General features: G+C 44.6%; 1 protein-coding gene across 1 annotated transcript in view; it reads right to left on the bottom strand.

The window, feature by feature from the left end:
- Positions 1–1,890, bottom strand: part of LOC122493130 (dynamin binding protein) — a 113,276-nt gene extending 111,386 nt beyond the window's left edge. Inside the window, exon 1 of the mRNA XM_043597235.1 lies at positions 1,765–1,890. The gene's annotated coding sequence lies outside the window, so the exon portion shown is untranslated. The remainder of the gene's footprint in view (positions 1–1,764) is intronic.
- Between the last annotated feature and the right edge of the window lie 11,605 nt (positions 1,891–13,495).

Below are 13,495 nucleotides of genomic sequence, written 5' to 3' on the forward strand. Positions count from 1 at the left end.
ATTTCTAAGAAGCTGATGGTATCGTACTGTTATTTATTTCAGATTTCTTTAAGGACCTTTCTTTGTTTGATTATATATCTTCCAATTAAAAAGCAGGACAGAGGGGCGCCTGGGTGGCTCAGTCAGTTAAGCGGCCTACTTCGGCTCAGGTCACGATCTCGCACTCTTTGAGTTCGAGCCCCGCGTCGGGCTCTGTGCTGACAGCTCGGAGCCTGGAGCCTGCTTCGGATTCTGTGTCTCCCTCTCTCTCTGACCCTCCCCCGTTCATGCTCTGTCTCTCCCTGTCTCAAAAATAAATAAACGTTAAAAAAAATTTTTTTAAATAAAACATAAAAAGCAGGACAGAAAAAAAATTGTCTTAAAGTAGGCATGTTTAATTTGGCTTGACACCTATTGAAATCATTTCAAAACGGAAACCTGTTTATATCAAATAAATTAAGCACCCAGGAAAAAAAAAAGAAAAAGAAAAATCACTTTTCACTTCTCTAGGCCAATGCTGATAAAGTGACTTGTTTTATGAAAACTCTGTGTTGTCACAATGAGTGGCAGTTTCCAAATTAACACATAAGGTCAGGAGATGGAAACGAGCTAGAGATCCTTTAATTCAATAATTTAGAGAAACACAGGTGGGGAGGGATAAACTAACTTACTCATCACCTGGAATCTATTCCTGTTGTGAGGGTCATCAACACAGCACTAACTGAGAACGCACACCTGTCTGGTGCCAGGGACTTCGCCTGCCAAATGCAACTAGGGGTTAATCAGTGCTACTCTCCCCCCTGGAACTCAGCTATTTCAAACAACTGGAGCTAAACTATGCTCAAACCCTAAACATTAAGCCTGCCACTGGCTTGCCACATACCACAGCATCACTAATTAGGTAAAGAAAGTGTTTCAACACAAGGTCCGCAAATTACTGTAAAGTAGGCAAGTTACCAATATAACAGAATCACGTTGGGAGAGCCATTCATTATTGCCTGATGAAAATAAAGGATAATGAGGTTGCATTTAAAGCGGGGTGGGTTTTTTTCTTTTTTTGCACTTAAAAACGAACTCTACACCCCAAGCATTCTCCACAGCACCTAATGTGCAGCAGACCTGACCAGTCTGTAACCCCAATATTCCTTTACGCAACTGCCAGCACCGTCACCCTTTTCAAGGTTAACCGCTTTGAGAAACTGATGCCTGGCGGACGTCAGGACCTGTGGCAGGAATGCAGGTGTGCGCGGGTAACAGCAAAACTCCAGCATAACCAAACATGCATCTCTAGCCAAACAGGTCTTACTCTTGCCTCGGAAATCATCCCTCCCTGCCTCCCTGACACAGAATCACGGACTCCCATACCGACTGGAAGGGACTCTGAGCAAGCCAGAAGATTTCTTCATCTGTAAAATCAGGGGGCTGGGCTAATGCCGAATTCTTTCCCAGCTCTCAAATTCCGCCTCATTGCCCGAGTGGCAGGGCGGTGCAGTGAAAAGAGCCCCGGGCTTGACACCGTTTAACGAGCCCACGGCCGCATCCCCTTGACTGCCGGCCGCCCAGCCTCTGCCACTCGCCGGGACCTCACAGGGCGGGACCCGACCCGGGCTCCGAGGAGGGCCGGCGCCCCCCACCCCCGTCCCCCGGGGGGCTCCCGGCCACGGCAGCGGCCGCCTCGGGGAAAGGGGTGGCGCAGGCCGGACAGCGCGGCGCGTCCCTCGGGGTTCGGGTCCCCTCCGCCCGCCGCCCCGGGTCAGCGACTCGTGCTCCCCGCCCGGCCCTGACCTGCTCTCCGCCGCCCAGCGGTCCCTCGGCGCGGCGGGCAGCTGGCTGCGGCCGCCCGTCCCGGGCCGCTGTCACCTCCGCCCCTGGAAGCGGCGGGCGGGCCGATCCGGTGTGACTCAGCGCCGCCGCCCCGCCTCCCGCCTCCCCGCCTCCCGCCCCGGCTTCCGCCTCTCTCGGCCGCGCGGCCCTGGGGCGTCTCGGTCCCCGCGCGCCCACCTCCGGGAGCCCGCCCCGCGCTCGCGCCCCCTGTCGGCCCGCCCACCCGCCCGCCCTGCGGCGTCAGAGGGGGCGGCGCTCCGAAGGCCTCTGGCCGGGGAAACTGAGGCACGCGCCGGCGCGGCCCGGGCGCCCGCCGCCTCCCAGGCCGCGTGCGGCTCCGGCTCAGAGCGAGTCCCTCACCCCACCCGGCCCTTCAGCCTGGAAAAGAGGCGAAATGCCAGTGAGGGAAGGCCCGTTCGGTTCCTGCCTGTGGTGGCGTCCTCTTTGCCGCCCCGAGGCAGTTTCCTTTATCACGTTACACAAGGTTGACGCGCGCCTCTGGCTGTCCCATTTTTCCCCTGAGGAAAGTCTCTCAGGACAACTCCGAGAATTTAAAAGCGAGGAGTAACACGATGTAAGGACTGGGCGGGGCTGAGAGACCGCTTTTAACTTGTTCGCGAATCCTCGCAGGATTCCCTTTGTGTGGTAAAGGCCACAGAGTCCCACTGCTGGCCTGTCGCTTGAATTTGTGTGCCTTCCGTTTCTGGATCCACCTAGGAGATCCGGAAGAATTCAACAAGTCTGTCACTGTGTACGCACGACAGAGAAACCTCTATTTCAAAACGTTCGTGGGCTTTCCTTTCCCCTTTCCTTGTGGTAAAACACACGTAACATACAACTTGCCATTTTTACCATTTTTAAGTGTACGATTCTGTGGCATGAAGGACATTCAACGCTGTCGTGCGACCTTCGCCACCATCCATCCCCACAGCCTTTTCATGTCCCCGAACTGAAACCATGTTCATTAAACACTAACTCGTTTCTCTCCACCCAACTGTCACTTTCTGTCTCTGAATTTGACTGCCACACACCCCACATTAGTGGAATCCTACAGTATTTCCTTTTGTGACTAGCTTATTGCACTTAGCATAGTGTCTTCGAGGGTCATCCTGGTTGTAGTGAGTGTCAGAATAATATTGCATTGTGTGTGTATACAACCTTCTGTTTATCCATTCATCTGTCAGCGACTTCATCCATTTGCTTTTTGACTGTTGTCCATCCTGCTGCTATGAACATGGGTGTACAAATATCTGTCTGAAACGCTGACTTCAGTTCTTGTGAGGCTATACACAGAAATAGAACTGCTGGATCACATAGTAATTCTTTCTTTCTTTCTTTCTTTCTTTTTGAGGAACTACCATACTATTCTCCTTTGCTTTTTTTGATGCATGTGAACATTGTGGGCAGAAAACTCTCTGCTAAAATATCAGTGTTCTGGGTTTTGACAAAATTGTTAACAAACACTTCCTTTGTCTGTGAAACAGTGACTTTTCTTCCTAAGAATAAGTAATTGACATTGCAAATTTATAGCTTTTATTTTTGAAGATATTGTCACTATTCAACTAACCACAATTTTGTGTTTCCCGGATGTACTTTTGTAATGTTTCTAATGTCATATGAAATCAAGATGAAATAGAAATCAAGCATTTCATTTTAAAAAGACAATTTTGAATGTCTTAACATACACCCAATCCAACATGATCTTTTTCTTTTACCTTAAACAGTCAATTTTGGAATGCTCTGATCACTGAATCTGAATCTTTGGAGGAAGGTTCCTTACTGGATACACTGGAGTTTAAGAATCATTGCCCTAGGGCATGGCAAAGATTCTAAATCATTAAAGGCAAAATAGTATTTTCTCACTCATCAGCAAAGATTTATACATTTGCGATGCCATAAACATTGTGCTATATGTTTGGGATTTAGCCTAAGACAGACCAAGCCTCCTGCCCTCATGGAGCTCACATTCTAGTGTATGGTGACAAACAATACATAAATAAACCAATGATACACCAAACAGTGACAGGATGTGATGAGTGCAGTGAAGGAAATAAACCAAAGGATAAGATAGATTAGATCATAGAGAATGAAGTCCGAGTGCCCTAAGCATCCACTGTATATAGTGAATTCACTTTTGTGCAACTGGAATGGTACAAATTATATAGTCTTTGAGGGAACTGGGAAAATAATCTCTGTGTTCTGTGGTTTAGATGAATATCTGGCCTGATAAGGGCCTAGGTAAGTGGTGGGAAGCTTCTTTGAATATAGTAATGGTCAGGGAAGTCCCTGGGGATGTAACCATTCGCTTGAGACCTAAAAGATGAGAAAGAATCAGATAAATATTTAAGAGCTGAGGAAGTGACTTTCAAGAAGGAGAAACGGAAGGTGCAAAGTCCATGAAGTGGAAAGCAACTTGATGAGTTTCAGAATCAGAAGAGAAGCCAGTGTGAGCAAGAGAGCAAGTATTATGATGTGAAACTGAAAACAGACGGGGTGAAGATCATTCTGGGCCTGGTGGGTCTTGGTAAAGAATGCAAATTTCATTTTCAGTCACCCTATTGACGCATTATAAAATATCCTAAATTTTACGAGACTAGAATGAAAAGGATCAATGGAGATAAATGTATGTGGAACTTCTCTGTTAGCAATAATGACAATATCCAGATGTGTAATGTTAAAGTGAAAAAGCTTGACTGGCGTTTTTCCTGGAAAATCCTCAATAAGCCAAAACAGGGAATGGTTCAATTGCGTTTTGGTTAATCCCATTGATCAAAACTGTTTAGTTGTGTCGTTTTTTGATCTCTGAGGTCTGAACCTAAATTCAACCTGTCAGGACATATTGCACCTTAAGTGTCCATCACGGTTATGATAGACTGCCTCACTAACAGTGTGGCATGGATTGGTCCCAAATCAAAGCCAACTCCCCCTGACTTCCCTCTGGAATGTATCACGTCACAGCCACAACCTGCTGCTGCAGGTGATGGCAAGTTGATGAGAGTAGCAAGTTGCTGAAACTAAACTAAATTGGCTTTGCTCAAGGTGGGAGTCATCTGTTAGTCTTTGAATAGCCAGGGTCCAGCTCTAAAAAAAAAAAAAAAAGGTGGGGGGAGAAGTTCAGAGAATATATTCCTATCTCTATTATTAAAGACGTGGTTCGATATCTTAGTGATAGAATATATAAGGCATAGGCTTGCATTCTAAGATGTTAGAGAAGGAAGACATCACTTGGAAATATTACTAACTATTCATCAAAATGGTGCCAGAATGTACCGGGACAGAAAGGAGAGGACTCAGGTTGGATGGAGGAAGAAGGAAAGGGCAGAGGAAGTATGCTCTCTTGGGCAAGGGAGGAGTTGGGACGATTCTGGAGGGAGGGCATTTGTCTAGTGCTAGTGCAAGGCCAACTCCTATAAGAAGACCTCAGCGGCAATCTGGTTCCATTTAGGCATAGACCCCAGATGGCAAGACTAAAGCCAATCCCTGGTTTGTTCTTCCTAGAAGAAGAAGGAAGCCTCTGAGTTCTAAGAAAAGATGGTATTGTGTTTATCATCAGAGCCCTTTTTATACACTAATATAGTATTCCCTATGAGCTCCTTCTCTTCTCTATTTACAGAAGCTTGAAATTGGTTTAATGAGGAATAAGGAATTCTTCATAATTAGAAATAAAAATCAAACAGGGTAAACAAATCTGCCTTAAAATGCAAATGCCTAGTTGAGGTAATACTTTGGAAAAAAACCTCATTCTTTCGTGTATCCATCAAGGTATATCTAAGTGATATTACCCTATCTTTTACTATTTTCATGAGAAGACAAGAGAGAAGGTATCTGGGGATCAGGAAGAAGATAGTGGAAAGAAAGGGGAAGCTGAAAAACTGAAGATAATTTTATAGTAAATGTTTATTGAGGCCTGGCCTTCAGTTAAGAGCTTACCATACAGGGGCCTCTGTGTGGCTCAGTTGGTTAAGTGTCCGACTTCGGCTTGGGTCATGATCTCACAGTTCTTGAGTTCAAGCCCTATGTCGGGCTCTGTGCTAACAGCTTGAAGCCTGGAGCCTGCTTTGGATCCTGTGTCTCCCTCTCTCTCTCTGCCCCTCTGCCACTTACACTCTGTCTCTCTCAAAAATAAACATTAAAAAGATTTTGGGAAAAAAAAGATCATTATCTTTTTTTTTTCATCTGTTGGTCAGAAAAATATTACCCCCAAAAATGGATTCCCCATTTGAATAGAATCAATAATTTTTGCAAAATATTTTATAAATTTACAAATCATCTTTATTTTCTTTTCCTGGTTGTCTACATTAATGAAGCAAAATAAACAAGCTCATCTTTGCCTTTTCCAAGTAATATTGATTGTTTTTTTCCCGGCACAGATTGACAACAACCCAGCCAGGGAGTTTTGTCATTCTTAGCTTGTCAATGAGGCACTGAGGCTCTGGAAGTTAAGTAGTTTGCCTACTGCTTCCCACACTTTCATCATTCCTATACCATGTTTCTATTTTTTTGTTTAATATTTTTATTTAAATTTACTCACTTTGTTTTTGAAGGGGGACTTTGTACCCTTCCCATAAATGCAAAACCAGTATGGACTGTAATTCATAGAAGATAATCCTTAAAATACATACAGTGGAAATAAAATACAGTGTTAGTAAATTCTAATTCTGAGCTGGAGGCCACTCCGCATTCGTTAAAAAATGAAACTAACCTGTGTTGGAAAGTTAGGACCAAACAGAAACTTTCAGCTTGATGTATTCAGAAGGATCTAAAGAAACCGATCAGAGAACAACGTTTTCACTAAGCGATTTTTCGCTAACTGATTATTGGGTCAGAGCATCACCCACAGTTGGCTCCTGTGCCACCTGAATTATCCTGAAGAACATCTTGAGTACTACTCATGATTCTTTACCCATGCCTTGGGAAATAACCTGACTTGCCCAAGAAAATGGAGCTTGTAAAGGACAAAGCTAGGATTCAAACCACTCTCTGCCAGTATCCAAGTCTTTCCATTGTGCAATGTGGGCTTCCCACTCAACTGATTTCACACCTGTCCTCTGAATTGGCCATGTTTGTCTTCCCTTGGCAATATTTTATCCTGGTGGGTCCATGAGGCTTAGTGATGTTGTGACCTTCAATGTCTTCCCTGAAAATGTGCCTGGAACTATTTACCACACTCCAGAGGAAGCTTGACACCTGTGGGGCCAGGTGGGACTGTGCTCTTCTGATGTGAGGCTGTGCTGTCTCTAGCACAGTCTGGGAAGGCATTGCCCATTTAAGCAGCTGGGCCACATTGCTGTTTCTTGTTGTGCTGTGGTCAAGTTCACATTCTCCCACACTCCCAACTCCTCCATGATAATTATCTGTTTGAATTAGTGTACACTGTTTCATAGGAAAGAGTCATCTGACTTCATACTGTACTAAGTCAGGTCGACCTTAGCCAAACAAAGTAGGGGACTGAAGGACAACATGGATTATGATTCTCTGGCCTTTGATAGGGCTGATCTCAACCGCTTCACATACTATTATAAAGTGTCAGCCCCTCATTCTCTCTACAGATGGTGAGTTCATTGAAGGCAGGGACTATGAATTTATCTTTGTATCCTTGTTGCCTGTCAAAGTGCCTGGCACATAGGTATACTTCATAAATGTTTGTGGAATGAATGAATTCACTTAAGAGTCAGAGCAAAATTGAAATGTTGCTTGAATTTAACAAAGTTGTAATGCTCTTTTGTTGTTTTTGTCTATAACCATTGATTCTTCTGTATTTGATAACAATTTTTGATTAAAAAAATTGGAACCAACTCTCGTTTACTTTTGACACTTGAACAGCATGCGTTTGAACTGCATAGTTTCACTTATATGCAGATTGTTTTTGATAAATACAGTACAGTACTGTAAATGTGTTTTCTCTTCCTTATGGTTTTCTTAATAACATTTTCTTTCCTCTGGCTGATTTTATTGTAAGAATACAGTTTGTAGTACATATAACATACAAACATATAACAACATGTGTTAACTGACTATGACTATTATGTCATAATGTGACTAGTTGATTGATAAGGCTTCTGGCCAACAGCAAGCTATTAGTAGTCAAGCTTTGGGGAAGTCAAAAGTTATACATGATTTTCAACTGCACGGGGGTGGGGGTCAACGCCCCTAACCCTCATGCTGTTCAAAGGTCAACTATACTATAAGTCACCCTTAACCTTCCCCTGCCTTCCAGGAGTTGGGCATATGACCCGAGACTGACCAATCAGTGTCACTGTTTGGCACACAGAGACAGGCACATAAACCAATTTGTGCTGTTGAGAGTCAGGCCCAAGGATCAATAGTCTGTTGCTAGACTGGTAGAACAGAAGCTTGAAGCGACTGCTTAGTCATCTGGTCCCCTCATGGGGAGAGCTCATGTGAGAATGAAGTCACCACCAAAGAGAATGAAATCAAGAAGTGGAGAAAAAGTCCAGACCACATAATTCAGGTACCTGGATCCAGCTGTGCCTGAAAACTCCGCTTATAAATTTTTAGTTATTTGAGCCACTAAGGTCCCATCATTAAACTACTGGTTCACAAATGCCAGCCTGAGACGAAACATTTGCTCTTCTCTAGCAAAGTGAAAAAAATAATTTGTTTTATATGACTCTTTTTATCCTGACATTATATCTTTGCTAATATTTGGCATTTATGAATTGATTGTAATAATAGATAACAATCGTATTTTTCTAATTGTCCTTAATAGAAAATGAGAAAGTTAGTGGCCCCTTATCTCTCCTTTGTCCTAGTCTACTCCAGCTGCTGTAACAAATTACCATAAACTTAAACAACAAAGGCTTATTTCTCACAGTTCTGGAGGTTGGGAAGTCTGCCACCAGCATGCCAGCATGGTCGGTTCTGGTGAGAACTTGCTTCCTGGCTTGTAAATGCCCTTCTTGTTGCAGGCTCACATGGCAGAGAGAGAGAGAAAAGGTAGCTCTCTTCCTCTGATAAGGATGAGAATCCCATGGTGGGGTTTCCATCTTCATGACCGAATTACCTCCCAAAGTCTCCACCTCCAAATGCCATCACATTAGGGCTTCCACATTTGAATTCTGGGGAGAACACAAACACTCAGTCCATAGCAACCTTCATTTAAAAATGTTTTTTGGGGTGCCTGGGTGGTGCAGTTGGTAAAGTGTGTGACTCTTTATTTCGGCTCAGGTCATGATCTCATGTTTCATGGGATAGAGCCCCGCATCAAGCTCTGTGATTACAGTGCAGAGCCTGCTAGGGATTCTCTCTCCCTCTCTCTTTGCCCTTACCCCACTCATGTGCTCTCTCTCTCTCAAAATAAATGAAGTTAAAAAAGATGTTTTTATCAGTCTGTGAAATAAAAGTCTGCCATAAATTACAGTGTGTAAAATACAGTATCTGGATATACAATGAAAATTGGGATCCTTTTATTTCTTAGTTTGTTTATACTTCATCTGATTCCAGGAAGCATTAAGGAAACTCACTTGACTCCTTTGATCTAATGCCCAGGAAGGACTCTTCATTCCAAAGGCTTCACATGGGGGGAATATCTAAAAACAAGTCAGAGAGGTCTTTCGTCCCTCCTCCTGGGGGGGGGCGGGGTAGACATGGATCCAAGCGATGATTTTATTTGCCTCTTCCTTGGGACTGTGCAATAGGAAGCAGCACGTCAGCAGAAAAAAAGCAGCGCCCGAGGGCTTCTCTTTGGCCGCTTGTCACCTGTCCTATAATAGCTCCAGGTCCCCCACTTCTGAGTGATGCTATGTCCCTTGAGCACCGAAGCCTTGGTGGGGTGAAGGGGTTCAGGGAATGGCAGGAAGGGAAGAGCATGAACGTAACAGAGGAAAAGATCCGTGAGGGGAAGGGGAGTGGGGTGAAACATTCAGTGAAGGGAGGAATAAGAAAAAGTTAAAAGGGAGAAAATCCTTCATAAATAGTGGAATTTAACTTTTGGGAGGAGGGAGAGAATTGATGTTTGCTTAGGCATTTGCCCAGGGGGAATGTTTACTCATGGTTTAATAGTCAGAATGAGCTTAGTGTTCAAGTAGAAATGAAGTCATATTCCAGGCAGGAGGTGGGCATGATGGAGTGACGTGCAGGGTGTGTGCTGGGCATGTATGTCTTAGACAAATCATAGGACCACGTATGTGCAGATAATGCTCTGGATACGTGAACGTTGGCATCTGATAGCAGGTTTGTCGCAAGCCGTGCTGTCCCACTTTCTTGATCCTTGTTTTCGAGATGGCTAGTCGGGTTGGGGTGTTTCCTGCGGCCATGGAAAAAGTGAATCTTTTTGGTTCACTTATGACTAGACTCAGTGTGGTTTGGATGCCGAGCTGTGTCTTGGACCTCTGTTGGGTTAGGCTTCTAGAATGTTAGATCATAGAGCCAGAAGCTAAACACACACACACACACACACACATCCTTAGAGCTGCAGCTGCTAGGACCAGCCGGGCACTTTCCTGCCACAGGGTCCTTAGGCTTCCTCTTCCTTCTGCCTGAAACTTTTATTCCTTTGTCTTATCCTTTACACCTCAGCTCAAATATCACCTCCAGAGAAATCGTCCTAACCATCCTATCTCAGATAGATCCCCCTGGCATTTCCTCTCTCAGCACCTTCTCGGATACTAATTCTTTGCACGTGTTTCTTGTTTTGTTCTTTGTCTCTTCCTTCGCATCCCTCTAACTCCAAAAAGGTAGGAACTGCATCTCTCTGGCTTACCCACTCTCTCCTCCACTCTGAACACGGGGTCTGACTCATAAATGGGATTCAACCGTTTGTCAGATGACCGAATCAATAAATGAACTGCTGTGAATTCACACCCCGGACCTTTAACAGTCAAAAACTTGACACTACTGTATTGGGGATTTTATTATTTTAGAATAAGATTCAAGCTGTGGGAAACTCTGTTTGGCTATTTAAGAAGTCTCCCACGCTCACTTTTCCTTCAAAGTGTCCTGAAGGTGGGATGGAAGAGCTTGGGATGTGGCACATTGTGTATTGATTTTTGATCCTCTGGGAAAGGGAGATGAGCCCTCATTTGAAGAACAATTCTGTCTATAAAGTCTCTGGACACCCTTTACATTTTCTCTTGTTTTAGTGTTTGTGCCAACGGTGCGTTTTCACAATCTAGTAACAAGCAATTTTGTACAAATAATGGGAACTACCAGAGACAAGACACTACCTACAGTTATCTAAAGGCTACAGTCTCTGCTGTCAGAGACATGTCCCTTTAAAGAGAGAAAATGGTGTCACAGTCACCTACTGGGTAAAGGTGACTCCACCAGCTCTCTTATTTTAAAAGAGTTACATGGTTTTGTTTTTCTCCTGTGCTTTGTTTCACATACATTCACTCAAGGCGGGAGCACGATAGCCCTACCTCTCAGTACGGCAGTTACAATTGGTCGTCTGTGTTTTATCTATTTACATCCAACCCAATTGACAGGGGGAAAAAAATGAAATAGCTTATATATTATCTTCCTATTACTGCTTAACAAATCAGCACAAATTAGAGACTTAAAACAGCACGAATGTATTATCTCACAGTTTCTATGGTCAGGAGTCTGGGTGTGGTTTGGCTGGATCCTCTGCTCTGGCCGCACAAGGCTGCACTCAGGTGTTGGCCCAAACTCAGATTTTTGGCATAATTCACTTCCTTGTGGTGTAGGACTATGGTCCCCTCTTCTCGCTAGCTGTTGGCTGGGAGCATTCTCAACTTCTAGGGGATGCTCCTCCTCACAAGCAGCTCACAACCTGGTTGTCTGCTTTCTTCCTCTGAGGGCAGTCAGAGAAACTGTTTGTAAAGGGCTCATCTGATTAGGTCAGGCCCACCCCAGATAATCTCCTTTTTGATTAACTTAAAATCAACTGATTTGTTTCCTCATCATGTTGCCCTGCCCCAGATCAGACTGCCTTCTCAGCTGGCTTTCGGCAGCCTCTTCACCGACTCAGTCTTGCTCCTGCTCCAGCCAGCTCTTGAGGCTGCAGCCAGGGTGATCGTTCTAAATCTGATCCTGGCACTGCCTGAGTGGAACCCTTCAATGGCTCCTTGTTCTTCTCAGGATAAAGTCCAAACTCTGATATGGTTCAAAGGTCCTTCATGATCTGTCCCTCCCCACCCCACTGGCCTCGGCTTTTGGCCCCTCGCTCAGTCCCCCACCCTGCCACCTCACTTGCTGCCCCATTTCTTTCCACCTGGCCAATGCCTCTTTATCTGACCTTATTTCATCTCACCTTAGACTTCACTAGCTCTGGGATGCCTTTCCTGCCTGATCTTCCCAAGACCATAGTGGGGACCTTCCCACAGGCTCTCCATCCCCGCCCCCTTCATTTATGGAATCATAGCAATTACCACAACGCAGGGTAATCACCTATTTAGCTACAACTAGATTGTAGCTGCCCAAGATCACAAGTTTTAGATTTTTTTTTTTTTGTATTCTCTGCATTGAGCAAGGACTCAACAAATGTCCCTTGAATGAATGAATGAATGAATGATGAATGGATGAATGAAAGTATGTGGCTGTGTCAGGGAACACACTGTGATCATACTTTACAAACATCAGTTCTGTTAAGTGACTATGTACCAAGGAACCTGAAAACAAAGCAAGTGATATTCAGACAATCTGGAAAAATTGAGGCCATATGGCAACCTCAGACATAAAATTCCACTGAACTGAAAAGAGCCCTCTCAAGAAGCTCCTGCTTTATGAAAACAGAAAGAGGACCAAGGAATATGGGATTTGAATTGGGAAGAAAGGAAAAATGTGGAGAAAGTATTAATCACCTGAGGAGCGAATTCCCTTTTCATTTTTTTTTTATATTTATTTTGAGAGAGAGCAAGCGAGCAGGGGGAGGGGTGGAGAGAGAGGGAGAGAGAGAGAATCCCAAGCAGGGTCCATGCTGTCAGTGCAGAGCCCAATGCAGGGCTCAATCTCATGAACCCTGAGATCATGACCTGAGCCAAAATCAAGAGTCAGACGCTTAACCAACTGAGCTACTCAGACACCCTGAGAATTCCTTTTTAAATGGGAAAAGATACATTTTCTTCTATTTTCTTTTTGACCACAGATTGAGAGATGGCCAAAGTAACAGAAAAATAAATCATGTGTTAATCCCAGTCTTGACTGGCCTCCTGAAGAGGGTGAATCGTCCCAGCGAAAGCACCTCTTATTTTCTGCTGGGGGTGGGAGTACTCGTTGAGAAGCGCTAAATCACTCGATGTTAGTTAGTTGGCTAGTTAGTTAGAGGCCGGGGTTGGGGGAGGTAGGAGGGGCGGAAGGACATGGAACAAATGGAGGAAACTGGAACCTGCCCTGAGATGAGCTCTGAAATGGGGTGCATGGGGAAGAACCCTCACCAAGCCCCAGGCACAAGGGACCTGGAACCCCAACATGCCCAGAGGGAGCTTATGAACTTATGTGCTTGTGACTACACATCTCTTCAAAACCTTTACTAACTTCTTCTTCCTCAGTAACATTTTTAGCACAAATGGGCTCTGGGGAACTCAGCGGGGTGGACAGTGCTGGGTACTGTTGGCACAGGGACAGGACAGAGCCATTCCATAGAGGTGTCTACATTATACTTACAAACCCAGAGAATGTTCTGAAAGATGTATGTTGTGTAAAACGGCCACGTACGAAAGTGAGTCACAGCGGGACTAGGTATTTGCCTGTGAAATCCTTTTCTTATTAA

This window comes from Prionailurus bengalensis, chromosome D2 (assembly GCF_016509475.1).
Source record: "Prionailurus bengalensis isolate Pbe53 chromosome D2, Fcat_Pben_1.1_paternal_pri, whole genome shotgun sequence".
Taxonomy (NCBI): Eukaryota; Metazoa; Chordata; class Mammalia; order Carnivora; family Felidae; genus Prionailurus; species Prionailurus bengalensis.